Genomic DNA, 19,570 nt, shown 5'->3' on the forward strand with positions numbered 1-19,570 from the left:
GGGCTCACAGTCCTTAATGTGGGAGGAGCATGGGTCAAGATTCTCTAGTGGGTGCTATGTTCCTATCTAAACTCTCTGAACTGGGTGACACTTTCAACAGTGCTGGCTCCTGTTTTAGCATCCGGCACCACAGTGAGATTTACCAGGCTGTCTCTCCATCCTACCTTACACTTTCTCTCAGGAGGAGAGAGATCTGCATTACTGAGAAACTGAAGTTCTTGGGCCATGCCTCTGGGATCAACAGATCTACTCTCTGCTTCCTTTGGGGGCAAGCGCCCTAAAAATACGTCCTGCTCCGCAGCAGCCAATGACCAATCTTCCCTTCACTGTGCCTGTGGTCTGGTTCCTCTGTAGAAGTTAAGAGAAACAGGGAAGAGTTCTGGCTGCACACACTCCAGCGTCAGCGCCACTCCAGGAGATCCTGCCTGAGTCCTCAGCTTACAACACACTTGGTGGGGCAGGTGGGAAGCGGTCCAAGGGAACATCAGAGCCTCCGAGAGCAATCTGGATATTGTGAGACCTGGTGTGGAAAGTGTCTCCACGTTATTTTTCCCTTCTCCTGAGCTTTTCTTGCACACACAGCAGGCGGTTTTTAGGTGAAAATATTATAGGAAATACATATTCTTTCTGACTCTTAAGAGCGGGGTTTTGTTAAATTTACAAAACAACTTTAGAACTGGTACACTTAAAAACGAGTTAGGCCAGGCATGGTGGCACATACCTTTAATCCCAGCATTCGGGAGGCAGAGGCAGGTGGATCTCTGTGAGTTCAAGGGCAGCTTGATATACAGAGTGAGTTCCAGATAGCTAGGGCTGTTACACAGGAAAATCCTGTCTCGAAAAAACCAAACCAAAACAACAAAACAAAAACAAAAAGTTAGGCCTTTTGTTTAATTCTGAGCGTGCAAGAGATGTGTCTGGGAGATAAACGTGTTTGCACACCTTTTTTTTGAGGTGGATTATGATACCAGTCACTATGGAGATAATATTTTCTTTTTCAAATAAAACCTACAGGGTTTTATTTCCATCCCATTGGGCATGGCTCGGCAGGGCGGAAAACGGGTTCTCATAGAGGGATGAGGCCTCTACTTGCCTGCAGTGAGCAGGTTCCACAGCACCTCAATGGCTGAGTCCTGCGCAGGAACATCTTGGAGATGCAGTAGTCCTTGACAGGCTCGGACTTGCCCTTGTTGCTCCTGGGGACATCAGTCCACACCTCCTTCACATTCTCTGGCACCAGGCTGCAGTGTCCCAGTAGCTTCTTGTTGGGACAGTTTGCAAGCACCCGTCGGTTGTTCTTGACAACGACATCAGCAACGAGAAGGGACCTGTGTTGGATTCCCCTTCCCCCTCCTGGTTCTGCATTTCCTGTGGGATCAGCTCACTCTTGGGCTTATTGAGAAGCCTCACTGTGGAGGTTTTGCTCAGAGATCACTCCCACTTCTACTGTGCTGCTTCATTCTCTGACAAAAACCACTTATGTCCGTCTACTGATTTCATTCCTGGGCAACATGATAGAATATTTATTAATTCTAATAGCTTGCTGTTCACCTTTGATTCCAAATAGATGACTCCATCATCTTAAAAAATAAAAGTTTGTTCTTCTCCATTACAATACATTTTATACTTAAGAAAATATCTAGTGTAGAAAACAGCTTGCATAGGATATAACCAAAGTGCATTCTTGTATTGATATTTCCTCAACATCGATTCTGTTTTAATAGCTGTTTTAATAGCAGGCTGCAGGAAACATACTCTGCCATTTCCTACGGCTTTGAAAAATCTTTAATGAGCTTTATATCTCATTAATACTTTTTTTTTCTGAATAAAATCATACATTTTCCTATGTTTTAAGATTGATAGTGGCTTTAATAGCTCTTTTGAATTGAGCTGGTTAACATGATTAGTATACAGCATGCTGATTCCACATGTTCAACTCTTCAGAGTTATGTATTTTAACCACTAATTATTTATTCAGGAACTGTATGTCCGTATTTACAAGGGAGTATGACTTACCACTTTCTCTCGTCTAGTTGAGCATCACATTTCCTAGCATTTCACAATGAGAGTATTTCTAGTAATTTCTATTACCTTGAGGCTTTTAGTCAGTACATAGAAAGACCCTGTCTCGAAAAAAATATTTTCCTTAGCCAATTTGGTACTGTATCTATTTTTAAGAGTGAAAGGATGCACACACTCATCCAAATGTGTACAGAATATCCCCATGCAGGGAGCCCCTTGGCTGTAGCTGTCCTTTCCCGATTTCTAACACTGTTTGTTTGCCATGGGTCTTTGCCTTTGATCAGCCTCACTAAGAATCTGTGAATCTCAAGAGCTGCTTGAAAGCCTCAGGCTTTGATTCATTGTTCATTTTATAGCTGTCTTAATTAGGGTTTCTATTGCTGTAAAAAGGCACCATAACCTCAGCAACTCTCATAAAGGAAACCATTTAATTGGGGTTGGCTTACAGTTTCAGAGGTTTAGTCCATTATTGTCATGGTGGGGCATGGTGGTGCGCAGGCGGGTGTGGTGCTAGAGAAGGAGCTGAGAGTTCCTCATTTTGACAAGCAGGCGATAGGAAGTGAACTGTGATACTAAGTGTAGCTTGGGCATAGGAGACCTCAAAGCCCACCCCTACAGTGACACACTACTCCAACAAGGCCACACATACTCTTAAGAAGGCCACACCTACTAATAGCGCTACTTGCTTGGCGAAGATTTTGAACAAATGAGTCAATGGGGGGGCATCCCTATTCAGAGCACAACATTATTATTTACTTTTGCACTTTTTGATTATTTCCACCTCATACTTTTACATTTTTGAAGTAATTCAAAGACACTAATATTTTTCTGACAAGTTTAATTTTCTAAAACATCCTATTTTAAGATAACATACATGTATGGTATTGTATCGCCCCTCTTGCTTCCCTCAGTCTACTAACATATACCGAAAATAAGGATAAAATAACAGGCTCTTAGTCTTAGCAACTCTGCAACGTTCTCTCATGTCCTCTCCAGGCAAAGGAGCAGCAAGTGTGTTTCTGCGGCTCTCACACCAGCTCTGACCCACTCCAATTCTCTTAGCTTTGGCTGACAATACTCCCTACCTCTGCATTAACTCCCCACACAAGGAACCACCATACACTGAAATAGCCTTAAGAGGGGCAGTATGTATTTAAGGAGGTAGACATGTATTTGGTAAGTTTACAATGTCCACGTGCTTCAAAACAGCACATTGCATTCTGTAAATACCTTCAACCACAGTGAATCAAGCAAAAACATAAAACTTGAAAAGGAATAACATCATCATCAACATAAAGAAACCAATAGAAATGCCTGAGACTTGGATCATATTTACTCAGGGAATTTGTGCACATGTGTAACTCACACACTTCCCGGGGCTAAGTGCTGTGATTTTAATATCGGGATCCTGACTTCCCTCTCTGTTTTACTTCCTGGCTATCATAAAATAAATAGCAAGACTGTATCATACACTCCCATTGTGATGCCTATCTGATATGGGATGTCCTCCTGTATGCTGTGAATATGTTTTATTACCATTGGTTAATAAAGTAGCTGCTTTGGCCTATGGCAGCAAAGAATATAGCTAGGCAGAAAAGCCAAACTGATATAGGGAAAAAGAACGTAGAGTCAAGGAAGATGCTAGCAGCTACTAAGGTAAGATGTGAGGTAACAAGCCATGAGCCTCATGGTAAAATATAAACTAATAAAAACTGGTTAATTTAAGTTGTAAGAGCTAGTTAATAATAAGCCTGAGCTAATAGGTCAAGCAGTATGGAATTAATATCAAGCCCCCTAAGTGGTATTTTAAAGCAGCCGTGGCACCAAGCAGGACAAGAAACCTCCAGTTACACCTATCATGGTCCCAAAACAGTGGAGGCAATGACCATGGATAGAAACTTCTGAAACTGTGAGCCAAAACGTATCTTTTTTAAAAATGTTAATCTCAGGTGTTTTGTCATAGCAACAGAAAACTAACATGTCGTAAGCCATTAAATAAAAATGAGTTGTGAAGTTAAAGCATAGCTTTCCCCCTCTAAAGCAGCAGCAAATGGTTGTTTGCTTGGTGATAATATCGATAGTGATATAAGGGGCCCCAGCTGTCATGACAGCGGCAACCAGGAGCTAGGTGGGAATGAAACTTAAAAACCTGGCTGGACTGAAAAGGCCCACGTGCAACTGAAGCCAGACACAGGCTGCATGTGACATGCGCAACTATGATCTAAAGCCTGGACTGCCCCTAATGAGACTGTCAGCGGACAGCATGGGACAGTCACAGAAAAACATCACGGATTTCAGCAACTGGAAACACACAAGACTACCTGGTGCAATCCATCCCGCAGTAACCTTTAGACAGCTGATTATCTAGACCTGCCATGGAAGCCAAGGCGATACGCTGTGTACACTTCCGGCAGCTTGGATCTCTTCTCTCCCCTCCAGGTTTGACAGGTTCTCTCTTGGTTGCTCACAGTTTATGATTCATTTGCATACAATCACTCCCAAGCCAACAGTGCCCACCCAACTGTACAAAAATGAGTGTGCATAGGTTTTTCTGCAGTTCAGCTTCCACTGGCATCTGCTTCTCAGCTGGCTCCTGGCCATTCCTGCTCTCTTTAGAGATGGAAGTCAGATGTCGTCAGACTCCAGCTCTGAGCCTAAGTCCAATGCTCAGTCAGGGGCCTGGCTCTAAGAGTTATGTTAGAGAGGAGAGATCCACCCACGAGGGACAGGCCCTCTGAAGACCTTCCCACGCAGAGGAACTTAGTCTGAGAGGCTCTGGTGCCATGAGACTCATCGTTCTTGTCTCAGCAGGGAGACTCCCACAGCATACCCTCCTCGCAATTATGCAATTAGTTTGTTCTTTGACAATTGTGTAAATGTACATAATAAATTCTGATTGTTGGGGGCTGGAGAGATGGCTCAGTGGTTAAGAGCACAGGCTGCTCTTCCAGAGGTCCTGAGTTCAATTCCCAGCAACCACATGGTGGCTCACAACCATCTATGAGGTCTGGTGCCCTCTTCTGGTGCCTGGGTATACAAGGAGGCAGAATGTTGTATACATAATAAATAAATAAACATTTAAAAAAATAAAAAAATAAATTCTGATTGTTTTCATTCCCCCATCTTTACTTTCTTTGTCCAACTAACTTTCCTTCTTCCCCCTTCCTTCCTTCCTTCCTTCCTTCCTTCCTTCCTTCCTTCCTTCCTTCCTCCTCTTCTGCTTTTTTCTCTCCTTCCTTCCTTCCTTCCTTCCTTCCTTCCTTCCTTCCTTCCTTTTCTTTTTCTTTTTCTTTTTTCTTTTTCAAGACAAGGTTTCTCTTTAGCTTTGGAGCTTGTCCTGGAACTTACTCTGTAGACAAGGCTGGACTCAAACTCACAGAGATATACTTGTCTCTGTCTCCCTAGAGCTGTGATTAAAGTCCATCTCCTTTCTTAGATTCGTGACATTTGGTTTGGTTTTGTGATTCTTTTAGTTCAACTGAGGCCACCCTTGACCACTGCTTTGGCACCATCCACTGGAGCCTTGTGGGGTCACCAGTGTATGAAACTGAAGGCAACGACTCCTTCAGTCCCTTGAGACCTAACTGACACAGGAGACACAGCATTGCTACTCTTATTGGTGATCTTCTTGCTGTGCAGGGTGTGCTCCCAGGTGGTGCCCCAAGTCCCTGTGGAAGATGAGAGCAGTGACCCTTGCTTACATAACACCCTCTTAGATGGACAGTCTGAAACCTGCTGAGAGTGTAGAGTTTCAGTGCCCTTCCTACTATATCTAGGCAGAGCAAGATATCCGTTAAAAGATAACTGTTTTCCAAAAAGCCAGTACAAGCAGTAGGGATAAATCCCGAAGTGTTCCTGAAGTCTACCCCAGTCATACAACTGTCACCCACATTCAGAGGGACCAGTTTGGACCTATGCTGGTTCCTTCCTAGTCCAACTGGAGTTGGTGAGCTCCTATTAGATAAGGTAGACTGTTTCAGTGCGTGAACCCATCTTGATCTTGACCTCTTTGCTCATATTCTCACTCTTCCCCCTCTTCTTTAGAAATCTTAAAGATTGCTTTTGCATTTCATCTAGCTGTTTATCAGCCAGGAAATGGGCAGCAGTACTTCTCTTCAGCCAGCAGAGGGAGCAGAGGATCCGAAAGCCGAGCATAGGACAAAGCACTGCTTATCTTTGCTGACAAAACTCAAAACCTACCTGCTTTTACTTCACACACGCACGCGCGCGCGCACACACACACGAGATAGATAGATGATAGATAGATAGATAGATAGATAGATAGATAGATAGATAGATAGATAGATAGATGATAGATAGATAGATGATGGATGATAGATAGATAGATAGATAGACAGACAGACAGACAGACAGACAGACAGACAGATAGACAAAGACAGAGAGAGAGAAAGACAGAGAGAGACAGAAATGGATTGATCAGTTTTGAAACAGATATTTACTCAGATTTTTAAGACCAGAGGAACATGTTTAACAATTCACGTGTGAATTTTTCCAGATAAATTCACAGTAAGATACAAGCTGGTTCTGGCTAGTGTCACATCATCCCCGTTTGGTCAGCATAGATCCAGAGTCTGTCACCCACAGAAAGGAATAGACACGATTTTTTTTATATATAGTCACTTGCTGCTAGGGATGCTCTACTCACATCCCGATTATTTAAGGGTAACTTGCATGAGCTTTTTTTCCTCCCAAACACACTCCGATCTCTGAAACTTCAAAAGAAGAACATGAAAGAAAGCCACACAGGCATTTTAAAATCAAGTATTTGTTCGAAAATTGCCTAGCTAAAACACCGAGCCGCTTGATTACAACTGCCTCTTTGCTGAGGCAAAACACACACTGAGCTCCAATTCTCCCTCGGCCCCCTTTGGAATGGCTGGGGAGATGGCTGTGGTGAGGAATGTAATTCACAATTCAGTCTTGTTATGGGGTCTGGCTCTCCCATTAGGCTTAAATGGAACCACACAGTGAATTTTCCACAAGCGGAATTTACTAGGGAAAAGCATTTCCAGGATATCTGCCTTCCAGCCGAAGCCCAGGGGTCCGGCGTGGTCTGCAGAGAACACACAGCTCCCTTCGCCACTTCTGCTCCACTCTCATCTCAGTTTGCTTTGTCCCCTTGGCCCCACATGGATTAGCATGACTTGTGCTTTGCCATGATAAAGAAAGGGATTTCAGTGTTGGTTGCCAGGGAGATGAAATTTAGTTTGCAGTGACAGATGCTGAGTGAATGAAGAAATGAAGAGACACGGAACTATACTCACGCTGTAACTGTATGGGAGGAGAATTATTTCTCAACAGGGTACTAAAAACAAAGGTTTCTCTCTCTTCGGCTACAACAGGAATTCCTGTAATGGCATGTGCAAAGATGCCTGACCTCACTCAAGTCAGTGGAATTCAACCGTTCTTTTTAACTTTCTCGTGTCTATGTTTGTTACTATTTTCCTCAAACACTGGAAATATATGGCATGGGAAAAGGAGGCACTGTAGCACACTGACTACAACTTTTTCTGAGTTTTCGCCTTGAGTTTTCACAGGTTTGAGGGAGGGACTTCTCATGCAGCCATCTAAAGACCTAATCATGTTTGTGGGTCAGCTAATGGGTCATTGGGAAGCTGGAGATAAAGGAAGCAGAGAGAGCAGCTTATGAAGGAAGGCTCCTGTCACCCGCTTGTCCCCTCTTTCCTGAGATTGGTCATGGAACTGAAACTCTCTTTGGTTGTAATGGATGTCACATACATCAGGCTACACACACGCTGCTGCAAACCAATGCAACATTGTTACAGCTCTCAGTTTGTAAATCTTCTGTATTTCAAGATACAGAGAGGAAAGGAAATACTTCAACTGAACTTTCTGACACAGCAGTTGTGAGCATCTCCATTTCTGTGGAGATAAGCAATCACATGACCACCTTGTGTACCCTGTAAGCCTTTGCTTCTTTCCATGTTCTCCACATTTGTCAAATATATCAAAAAATATTAAAAAAATTTCTTTTGAAACATCATACATTAGCACTGTATCTACATCAAAACCATCCCTTTGTCCTCTCCTAATTTTCTCCATTAATGACGATTTCTTTCATTATTACTGCTACAAACTCAATGATATGATAGGTATGTTTTATGCAATTTCTCCTTTAAACTACAGAAGAGTAACAGTTTCAACTATATTGCCTTTTGAAAAATTTATCTACATAAACACCCTCATCAGTATTCTTTCTGTACCCCCTAGAGATTAGGAAGGTGATTTTCTTTGAGTCTGAGCATCTTCTCCCGTTAATATTTCTCCCACTTAGGAACCGACCAGGCTCAACCCTACTTAGCTTCCAGGATTAGAAGAGGTGAGGCACATGCCAGGGTTGTGTGGCTCAAGATTTCCATGAGTCAGGTCAACAAACAGTGTTTGAAAAGCTGGGAATATTTCTGCTTTGCCTTCCTTTTTCACAGGTAGAATCTGTCTAGATTCTCGCTCAATGTTTTCCACTTTTGGCTCTGTGGCTGTGTCACCCGCACGTGGCCTCAGTTGTTAGGAAGAGGTCAGCCACTAGTACTCTCAAGTTCTCTTGGCAGCGATGACTCATCTTTCCCTTGGTGGCTTCTCTTTGTCTTTGAGCATTTTGACAATGTGTCCGGTGGTAGATTTCTCCCTGCTTCCCTGCTTCTTATTTGGAGCTGACTGTACTTCTTGGCTATGTAGGTCATGAAACTTAAGAGGGTTTTACTGCAGCCTTAAACACTTTCTCCTTCCTTGTCCTATCTTCCTGGAACTCCTCTATGTGTTCCCAGGTATGACGAATGATGTCCCGTGTTTCTCTAACCACTTTGTTTTTCCTCATCTTTTTTATTATTAAATGACTATGTAATCTTTGCAGATTTTTTGAAGTTTTCTATGTTTTGGAAGCTCAAACTTCCTGTTGAATCTCGTATAAGTAGAACTACATCAGACCAAAACTTAGGTGCTAAAGTACTTATTTTCAATCCTACACAATGCATGACTACAGACCTTCAGGCAAGCATGAACTTGTTTATTCTTTCCTATAAGTTGCCTTTGGCTAGGAGTAGCTAATGCTTTAGATTTTGGTGATAGTCTTCAACAGCAGGGAGCGTCCACCCTATGCTGACTGAGTAGCCAATGCCTTAGATTTTGGTGATAGTCTCCAACAGCAGGGGGCATCCACCCTATGTTGACTGAGTAGCCAATGCCTTAGATTTTGGTGATAGTCTCCAACAGCAGGGAGCATCCAGCCTATGCTGACTGAGTAGCCAATGCCTTAGATTTTGGTGATAGTCTCCAACAGCAGGGAGCATCCACCCTATGTTGACTGAGTAGCCAATGCCTTAGATTTTGGTGATAGTCTCCAACAGCAAGGAGCACCCACCCTCTGCTGACTGACACGTGTGTGATTTAAACAGACTCTCAGGTTTGATCGCACTGTGTTCTGGTCGCCTCTGTGTGTCCAGCCTAGCACCACAAACAGCCTTCAGAGCATCAGGGGTGCAGGATCCTAGGGGTGCTCCTCCCTTCCACTGCTCTCTCCCCGATGACCTGCTGTTTGCTGCTGCTAACACCAACAAAGCCTTGAGTGCCTCCTTTATTGCTCCCCACCAAGATATTCACCACTTCTGACAATGTCCTTGGGCACGGAGTTCTCCATGCTCTAAATAAAGTGCATTCCCTCTGGCAGAGCTGTGGAGTTTATCCTTGAGTCCTGTCTCCTCTCCTAGGTAACATTTCTCCTCTACACCATTTCCCAGTACTAGGAGAAGGACATTGAGGCTTGCTTTTCCCAGAAGTAGTCTCTGACGTAGTAGGTGCATGTGTGTCTGTATGTGCATGTGTGTGTGTATGTATGTGTGCATGCGTGTGTATGCATGTGAGCAAGTATGTGTGTGCTCTGTTTTCTTAGTGTCCTTTCTGGAGGTGAAGCCTTGATGTCAGTAACCTAGGGGAGGGTGACCAGGCCTCCATATTCTTGGGATGCCATTCCTAGGGAGAACTTATATCTTATAAACGGGGATGAGTTGAAGGAAAAGAGAACATGGTGTCTTTTTTTAATCCCTGCCCAGAACGGAATGGGCTGAAGGACAGGAGGAATTAATGGCAGCCCTTCATCTCCAAGGTGAACCTATTGCCCCAGTCAGAAAGCTGGGGGAGATGGGATGAGCCACACCCTCCTAATGTCCCTGTGTGGGTGAGTGCTCCTCACTGCTCCCTAAGTAGTGCTCCTCTGTATATGTGTTTAGGACTAGTCTCTTAGGGGTGAGTAATGTTAACAGCTGGCTCATCCCTGGATGGACTGATTCCCTCTGTCCCAGTACCCACTAATTGCCTGTAGCTCTTCATTTAGGGGTAGGGCCAGAGTAATGCCTTCTTTCTGAGGCGGGTGACGTAACAGAAGCACAATACTGTCGCTGGAAAACAGCCCCCACTGTTCTCTGCAGTATGAAAACCCACAACCTTCACTTCTAACTTGCACTAGAAAAAGTACCTAGGGGGTGGAGTGTAAGTAAGAAGTACAGTTGTGGAATAGTCCTTTGCACTGTATGAATATATGCTGCTGTGATCTCTTTAATAAAGAGGCTGACCGGCCAGCAGCTGGACAGGATAAGGTTAGGTGGGAGACCCAGACTAAGGTAACTGGGGAGAAAAAGGGCGGAGTCAGAGGTGTCTTCAGAAGACACAGAGAGGAAACAGGAGGTGCAAGATGAAAGAGAGTTAATGTCATGTGACAGAATATAAATATTTGTTATTTATATAGTAATATAAATAAGTTCATTTAAAAGTTGTATGAGTTAGCTAGTAACAAGCCTGAGCTATTGGCCGAACATTTATAATTAATAAAAAGTTTCTGTGTGGTTATGTGGGGAGTAACTTCCTTGATACAGAGGAACTCTGCCTACACACAACACTTGCCCAACACATGTGAGAACTTGGGTTTAACCCTCTACAAGGATATGGAGAGCAGTCTTTTAAAAAACATGCTTATTTTCTGTCTTAGTACATCTTCCCATTGAAGTCTTTATCATTACTAATCTGCAAAATGTCTCTTTGTGTATTTTAATTTTCTAACAGCATGGTGAAATTTGTGCTTTTGGTAAGACTGTATATAAAATAAGACATCATCCTACATATAAATATGTCCACTGGTAAAATTACTTGACATCTGAACTCCTTCTTTCTTTGATACAATGATTGAAGTTTAAATATTTCTCTTTGAGATTTTAAAAAAAACATTTGGGTGGGGAAACATCCACAAAAAGACAGCCTTTTAAGAGCAGAGAGGGCTGGATAAGTTCAAAACAGAGACTGTACTGAATTGCACTTGTCACTTAATTTAAAAAGTCCATGTAAACCAATACTATTTTGAAGATAAAATCTACCAAAAATGAAAGCTAAGGAAGATTAACTATAATGCTATTTACTAAGAGACCTTTAAACACTGTCCATTGTTTGAAAAGCGCCCATGAAATTCAGTCCCAATTGCTCATATAGTCATGAGCAATGAGATACTACTAAATACATTACAGCATTCAATTAAATCGTTACAGATTGTCAGAGATATCAGTCTGGTGGAAAGGCTGGAATTGGAAGATTTGTCCTAAGGAGACAGACAGCAGGATTCTGTACCTAACCAAGCCCATGACAGAAAAGCAATATGGAAGGGGGAATTGTACATCCCTCTTGATTTTACAGAATCTCTGTCCATAGTTTTACCTTGGTTTAAACCACCTGGACATCACTGGCAGTCATAAATCTGCAGTGTCGGTAGCATAATGATAGGCAGGTAAAATCGAGATCAGTGTTCAGGGCAGCAAGGTCTGAATGTTTCTCTTGGTAGGAGAAAAACTCAGAAAATGGTAGAGTAATTGCCCACTGTTTCACTGGGTCATTTTCTCCTGAATTCAAAGAGCAGGACCATGCAGAGAACTCATCCCAGCTTTTTTTTTTCCTGTCTCCTTTTCTCCTCTTTGTTTGCATTTCAGGTTCAGACTAATAAATGTTGTTATTGAAAACATCTGTCCCCTTTTCCCTCGTGGCAACATGGGAAGTGAGAGGCAAGCAGTTCTGGTAGCAGTCTAAGCAGGAAGCTGGTACAGAAGAAAGCTGTGAGCTTTAGTGACTGGGAAGGTCAGAGTCTAGGCTCCTCCTGTCTGTATATCCCATGTGTGGGGATTCTGGGGGTAAGAGGATAAAGCTGACTGTGGATTTGAATGTACACAAAGGAAGCCACATGTCCAGTAGGTGGGAGAGGCAGGACCTTCTGTTGACCCTGACTATATAAGGAAGCACAGAAGAGGAGCAGGAAGAAGAGAAAGGATGTTTATTAGAACACACTCGAAATGTAGGACAGAAAGGATGGTCTGTCAGGTAAATCTAAAAAAGGACCCTCCTCCCCAATGCTCATTTCCTTCTCACTATGAGATTCTAAATGTCCAGTCGGTTAGAAATGCTCATCTGTTCTTTCATCTCCACGGAGGCAGTTGGGGCTGTTGACGGAACAGACTGAGGCTGAAAGAGTCGTGGAAACCTGGCTACCACTTGGTTAGAAACTACTCTGCGCATAGAAAAACTGAGGCTCACAGTCCCTTTTGCCACATCCTCCCTCTGTCCTCAACTTCCCACACAGATTTGGGGCAACGCAGAACACTGCACACGATGGGAATCTTTGCTGATGACATTCCTACAAAGATCCTACGAGGAGGCAGTGCTAGCAGGGAAAATGTTTGGAAAAGAGTTCTGTCTCTAAAAGTAGGAATGTCTCTCTTACCAACTTGAAATCATTCTGAATAATAAATTTTGATGTGTCAAGGGAAAGAACACCACAGTAGAAGGCCTCAAACTGTGACATAATGATAGGTCAGTGCCTCTGACTCACTAGGTTCAGAACAGCTTTCGATCCAGGCAGATCGTAGCTGACACCATCCTCGGCTCATTTTTGAAACAATGGTCTGCGAGTCACAGAAACCCTTCACCATAAAATATTTCACCAACTCATTAATCATCATTAACAGTATTAAAGACAATTCATTCACTCTTTTCTACTTTTCAATAAAGAAGGAAGGTTGATGTACCTGGCACGTCTCTCCAGTGTTCAGAATTTATGAGAATCACATTATTTCCTGGCTGGAAGCAATAATAATAATAATAATAATAAAAAGCTATGCATCTGTCCCAGGGTTCCAGCCATTGTCAAAAGCAGTAGAAACTTTAATGGATTTTCTTGAAGACCATACACGACTAGCCAGAATTAATAGGCAAGACAAACATTAGGTCTAGTTGGTGGTCAGATGTCATAGTTTAAGTACAGAATCCAGTAAACAGAAGTGGCAGAGAGGGATGGACCTGGAGGGTTAGTATATAAGGCAGAAGATAAGTCACTACAGATATAGAATGCAGAAACATAAGTCTGAGATTCATTCACTCACTGAAAAAATTAAAAGCTTGCATGTACTACTAGGCATTTTGTTAGTCATGGGAGGCTCACAGACTAGGGAAAGTGGGTGAAAGATACACATCTAGATAACTGTAAATACATAGTTGTGCATGCTTGAAACATGTGACAGAACTTCTGAAGTATTGAGAAAGGACTTGCAGCCTATCCCAGGGATAAGAGGAGCAACCACAGGGGAACCCACGGAGAATGGATGCCTGAGCCAAGTCCTATCAGACACAGAGAAAATCAGCATAGGAAAAGGGTGGTCTAGTCCTAGGGAAAGAAGGCTAATTTCACCTTGCATCACTGTGGATTGCTGAGATCCACACAGGCCTGGTATCTAGCTGTGCATACAGGGCTGGGGATAGTGGAGTCTCGAGTGGCAGCTTTACATACACATGGTTGGCCGGGAAAGTGTGCTAGGACATGGGGGCATGAGTTCCCATCACAGGCATGTTGAAGAACGTGCTAAAACCAAAGATGCTAAAACGGGGAGAGTAGATGCCAACGACCTCATTTCTTGGCCAAGGATTGCTGCTCTGGATGTCTTAGTCTGGAACCAACAACCATTCCAAAGCAGAGCGTGGAGTTAACGGCCACAGGGTGAATGCTTACAAACCTCTACCCGGCCAATGTGACTGTGGTCACATGACTGGGACCACGGAGGACAGGGGACAGGCGTCAGCAATGGAGGAAATGAGGACACAAGCTGGAGCTGGCAGGAGTTGATGAGGGAGGCAGTTTTCTGACCTAGTTCTGGCTTTCATTTTTGTTTTCCTCTGTGGAAGGAATCAATCCCAGCACAGCTGGTCCCGGCTCAGGGCTGGAAGTTTGCTATCCGAAGCACCTGGCTGGTGGAGCCCGTGTCGAGCAGGGACACAGCCGTACTTCTGTGAAGTGAATCTTCTCATGGGTCAGGTTGGAAAAGCATATTGCAAAATAAATAAAAGCCCCCGCGAAGATGGAGACAAGAATTTTTCTACCATTATTAAACACTCTGTCTCTGAGATGACTTTGTAGTGCCCCTAAGTGTAACAGTGGGGACCTCAGCATTGTACAAACTCATTTACTCAGTGATACAGGGATAATGTCCATGCTCACGATCCATCCCAGAGTTAACCTGTTAGGTATCACGCACAAATGCACCATTTAAAGATAAAGCACAACGCACTTGTAACATCCCTTATCTTTTTGCTTTACTTATATAGCTGTCCAAATGGAGCACTGCTTGTGTGCGCATGTGCATGTATGTGCTGTAGATAAGTAGATATTTACATGTATCTTTCCATGCAGTTGATTATTTCTATGGTTCTAACATAAGGATGAAATGTTGAGCATCTTTGAGGGAATTACAGCTGCTTCAAAACCCTACAGTGGCTTTGCCTATGACTTGTCACCGTCTTCTGTCCCTTCCCAGCACCAACCCTTTTACTCTCCAAGGGGTTACATGTGGTACTGAACGATCTTCAAAAACTCGAAATCTCAGAAACCCAGATATGTAACTATCAAAGCAACGTTTCAAAGGCAACTTCTGGAAAGGATAAAGCCTCTCAAGGGAGCTGTCCCAGATTAGTGCCATCCTCCTCCTTTGAGGGAAATGGGAACATCCTTCTAGAAAGAGCCAAAAGTGGCATGCCAAGACCTCCAGAAAATGCATTCTGTGACTTTCATTCTTTCTACACTTAGAGCACGAGCCTGCCCATTCTACCTTAAGGATAGAAATTGGCATGCCAATGTTTTTGGATTCCTGGTGATCTGGTTCAGAATACTGCAGTTTCCACAGGAGTTTCTAAGGAATAATTTTTGAAGAGCTGGAGAAAGCCATCAAAGTGGCATCGATGAACAAGATGGCAACTCTGAGCAGCAACAGGAGCCATGCGACCTCATGCTTCTTCAAAGCCATGCATTTCTCCACACATACTTCACAACACGGGATAACGAAGAAGGATGCTTAAAAGAAATCCCATACTAGTTCAGAATTGAGAAGCAGATGTTTGTTTACTTAGGGGTAGACTCACAAATCAGAATCCTCTGCTTGAACAGAGATCAGAAACCGAAACCCCGCAGCCAGAAAAGAGGCTGGACGCATGCTCTACATTGGTATATATAGTACAAGAGGCCACGCCCCAGTGGGTGGGTAACCACTGGCTGTAAGACTTCCTAGAGCAGGGATGTAGTTGTGTACCACAGAAAACAGATAGGTGGTCTATAGTACCTTTGCAAAAGAATGAATACTCTAACCAAAAGGAAAAAAGGTCAATATTTTGTATTTTCCTTTGAATAATACAGGGTATTTTCCACTGCATAATGCACATTTGGAATGATGATAAAAGGTCCGTGCAATAAAGACTGAAACCCGAGACTACGGTGCAGACTGGGAAAAAGTAGCATCTATAATAGGTGGGGCTGAATGGAGCCATGTTCTCAGTGGAGGTGCACCCATGAAGGCAAGATAGGAACCTCCGAGCTTTCCTTTACCCCTCTACTAACTGTTAGTCGTGAAATGGAAAGTTTTGCTTACTATACATTCACAACTACCATGTAACAGGCTGTATTGGCATGTAAACAGCCAATCCAACCAACGTAGACGAAACCTCACAGGAATAAAATGCAAATGGATTCTCAGGCTTTAATTCAAATCCCATCATCTACTAAGGTGAAAGTAAAATCTCTTCCTTGCTAACAGTGATTTAGATGTGTCTACCCCCTTCCCTCATCACTCCTCCTCCTCTTCCTGTAAGGGCGGAAACCAGACAGGTGCAAGGTGATGCTTTACTGCTTCCAGTGATGGACTGGTCACTCACCTCTGCTTTACGGGAGGAGGACACTTATTAAAGCAAGAAGATAAGACTTTGTAATTTTTCTTTATTCTTTTTGCCTATATTCACAGCACTTGGGAGACTGTGGCAGGGGGATTGGGAATTTAAAGCTAGTTTGGGCTACTTAAGCAAGACCATGTTAAAAAGAAAAAAAAAATTACACTGAAAACACTCTGAATGAACCATCCTCATGTCCTTATGACTAAAGGAAAATTGGCCAGACCGGGACTCCTCCAGCAATCCAATCCATGGGTGTATTCGGTCCTCCTGTGCAAATGTTCTTCCCTGTCTTTCCTTGACTCTTTCATTTATTTCAACTGAGGTTTTTAATCTGAAAAGTTCATCCCGTCTTTTCTTTAGACAAATGACTTCTTGAGTATGACAGCAAATCCTCTCAAACGGTGGGTCAAAGCGAACGGTATTCTCTTCCTCAGCTTCCCCTCTCGGGCATTTGCTACCATGACAGTGGCTGATGATCACGACTGTCCATCATAACTAGCCAAACCTTGTGTGAAAATGCGGTGAGGTACGCATAAGTATAGCAGGGATAAGAGAGGCCAGAAAAAGAGAGGCAAAGGAAGGAAAAGAAAGATTTCAACTTCAGAGAAAGGACAGTAGGAGAATACATTTGGAATCAATAATTAATTAGTGCACCCATGAAATAAAAGTGTCAGTCAGTGTCACAGAGTACATGGAATCATCAACTAGTGAGCCAGTGAATGGTTTCTCAGAATTAAACATGTTATCTAAGACACACAACTGAACGTAATTGTGAGGATCACATATTTGTTTCAAAACCAGAAAGCAGATCTTGCCATATTACTTCCTGCTAATATTTCTTCTGACATAATAGTGAATTAAGGCTTCTAAAGATAAGAGCTACACACCAGAAAAATTTAAAGCTACAACCCCAGCTACATGTCAGTTTTCTTGGCTTATTCCATTCATTCGAATCATCTTGTCACTATGAAAAGAAAGGTATAGAAAACTCATTTTACATGCCTTAAACTATAAAAATTCCACTCATCTGTCAAAAGAAATCATTGAATACAATAGTCTACAATAAAGCCAAAGTTTTTCAAAAGCATTTTTGAATTCGAGATAAACCTTGTTGTTAATGGAATTTCCCTCCCTTTGTTAGCTCCATATTTTCCCTCAAGAATGCCACTGAGTTCATCGAGAGCATTCTGTGTCACTCCAGGCAATTATCCACCTCCTATAACTGCTGATTTCACATGGGAAAATACGATTACATACTTACCGTTTATATGCCACTTCCTGTTTTCTAAAAGCATCGTAAGACTTTCAAGCTATTCAAATGTGCGAAGCAGAAACAGCTGGAGAGGAATCACCACAACTCAGGGCCGAGTACTCATAAAGGTAAGTGGGTTCTTAGAGGGCAAAGCTGGCACGGCAATCAGGAAATGCAAGCATAATGTTGGCAAAGCCCCCAAGTATATTCACAAAACTTCCCTGGCCAGCCAGCATCTAGCAAAGCAGAGGGTGAAACACATGCTTGAGACCATAGCCAATGATCAAGTTAGAAAAGATGCAAGGCCTGACAATATGGGACATAACGGACTAGAGCACGTTAATAATCCTGGCTGAATTAACACGGAACCAAGTGATGAGAAACACTAGAGAGCGCTTTATTATTTCTTGCTCTGGCTGGTATTTTTCCCCCAAATGTCCACTAATATTCCACGGAAACACTGTGCTCGGGATTCTAGAATGAATTCAGGATGAATTTCTAGCACGAAGAGCCCACAGAATGAGCACGCATCTTTGGCTTTGATAACGGAGTGGGGAGAAAGAGGAAACTGCCATCAATGACCATCCTTAAGCACAGGCGTGCCTCCAAAGCTAGTTAATTGATCTCTTAGTTAATTGATCTCTGAAGAGAGGCTACGGAAATGTGACAGCTCAATTCCTGCCTATTTCCAGCTGTACAAGAAAGGGAGGCTGTCCTTTGACAGGTTCCACAGAAGGGGAAATTGTCAGCATGGTATCTGTAGGTGAAAGCAGGGGAAACTGTCAACATAGTATCTGTAGGTGAAGGTAGAGGAACTCAGCATGCTATCTGTAGGTGAAGATAGGGGAAAACTATTAGAGAATCTGAGTTTGAGGGGAGCCCATAGCAAGCTTCTGATTCTCAGTCCAAATTAAAGTCCACATACACAAGCTTGCAGTGCCAAACACACACACACACACACACACACACACACACACACACCATGGAGTGGGCAAGAACCAGCTATCAGGAGCACCACATATGATCGTCTCATTGTTCTCTCTCTCTCTCTATTTGTTTTTTAAATTGTTATTATTATATTATTATTATTTGGAGCCTGTACTGGAACTAATTCTTGTAGACCAGGCTGGCCTTGAACTCACGGAGAACTGGGATTAAAGGCATGGCCTCGAACTCACAGAGATCTGAGATTAAAAGCATGCGCGACCACTGCCTGGCTCATTATTCTGTCTCTTACATGCTTTAACATATATGATCATTCTGTGTCACACTGGGCATTACATCATCATTCATAAACATGATGATGGCAGGAAACTGTGTTATCTGGGCATGAGAATCACCACCCATGGCTCTCGCCCTGCTCACAGGTGAGTCTGAGTTCTAGCAGACAGCATCCCCTGGGAATAGCAGGAGTGGAACCACCTTCCCCGAGCCTTCCAGACCACTAAGGTGAGAAGGACAGACAGGAGGCAGCAGATGATTTCAGTTTGCTTGAATAGCTTCATCTGAGCATGGTGCCAGGAGTCAGTGTGGGTGCTGGTTTCCTCAGGGACATGGGCTCAGCACCATAGGGTTTAGTACCAGCTCCGCCATGACTGGACTGTGATTGGTTGTCTTCCTAACATAGCTCTTTATCGTATAACATCTATTAAATAACCTTTCAAGTCTTTTGACTAGTAGATCAGTGATTTGACATTCGTATGCAATAATCAGTACTGTCTTGAACTATTTTTCGGATAGCTGAATAGGACCTTCTGGGCCTCGCTTAAAGGGTGGTCAAATGCTTTATCACATTTTTTTCTCCCTGAGAAAAATGGTAGTACACACGCTCAACTATCTAATTACTGTGTCCAAATTTTCCCAAGCACTGTCTCAGAGGGCTTCAGTTTCCTAACAGGAGCCCCGACTCTCATTAGTTGTTCATGTTATAAATGAAGCTACACACACTCTCAAGAACAGTTACAGAACTGATGGCTATCTCCTAGTTACCAAATTTTCTGCTGAGTTAATTTCAGTCACATT

The 19,570-nt window shown here is 43.0% G+C and overlaps 1 pseudogene; it reads right to left on the reverse strand.

Moving 5' to 3' along the window:
* Window positions 1–1,085: 1,085 nt before the first annotated feature.
* LOC119804075 lies at window positions 1,086–18,895 on the reverse strand (annotated as a pseudogene).
* Between the last annotated feature and the right edge of the window lie 675 nt (window positions 18,896–19,570).

This window comes from Arvicola amphibius, chromosome 18 (assembly GCF_903992535.2).
Source record: "Arvicola amphibius chromosome 18, mArvAmp1.2, whole genome shotgun sequence".
Lineage (NCBI taxonomy): Eukaryota > Metazoa > Chordata > Mammalia > Rodentia > Cricetidae > Arvicola > Arvicola amphibius.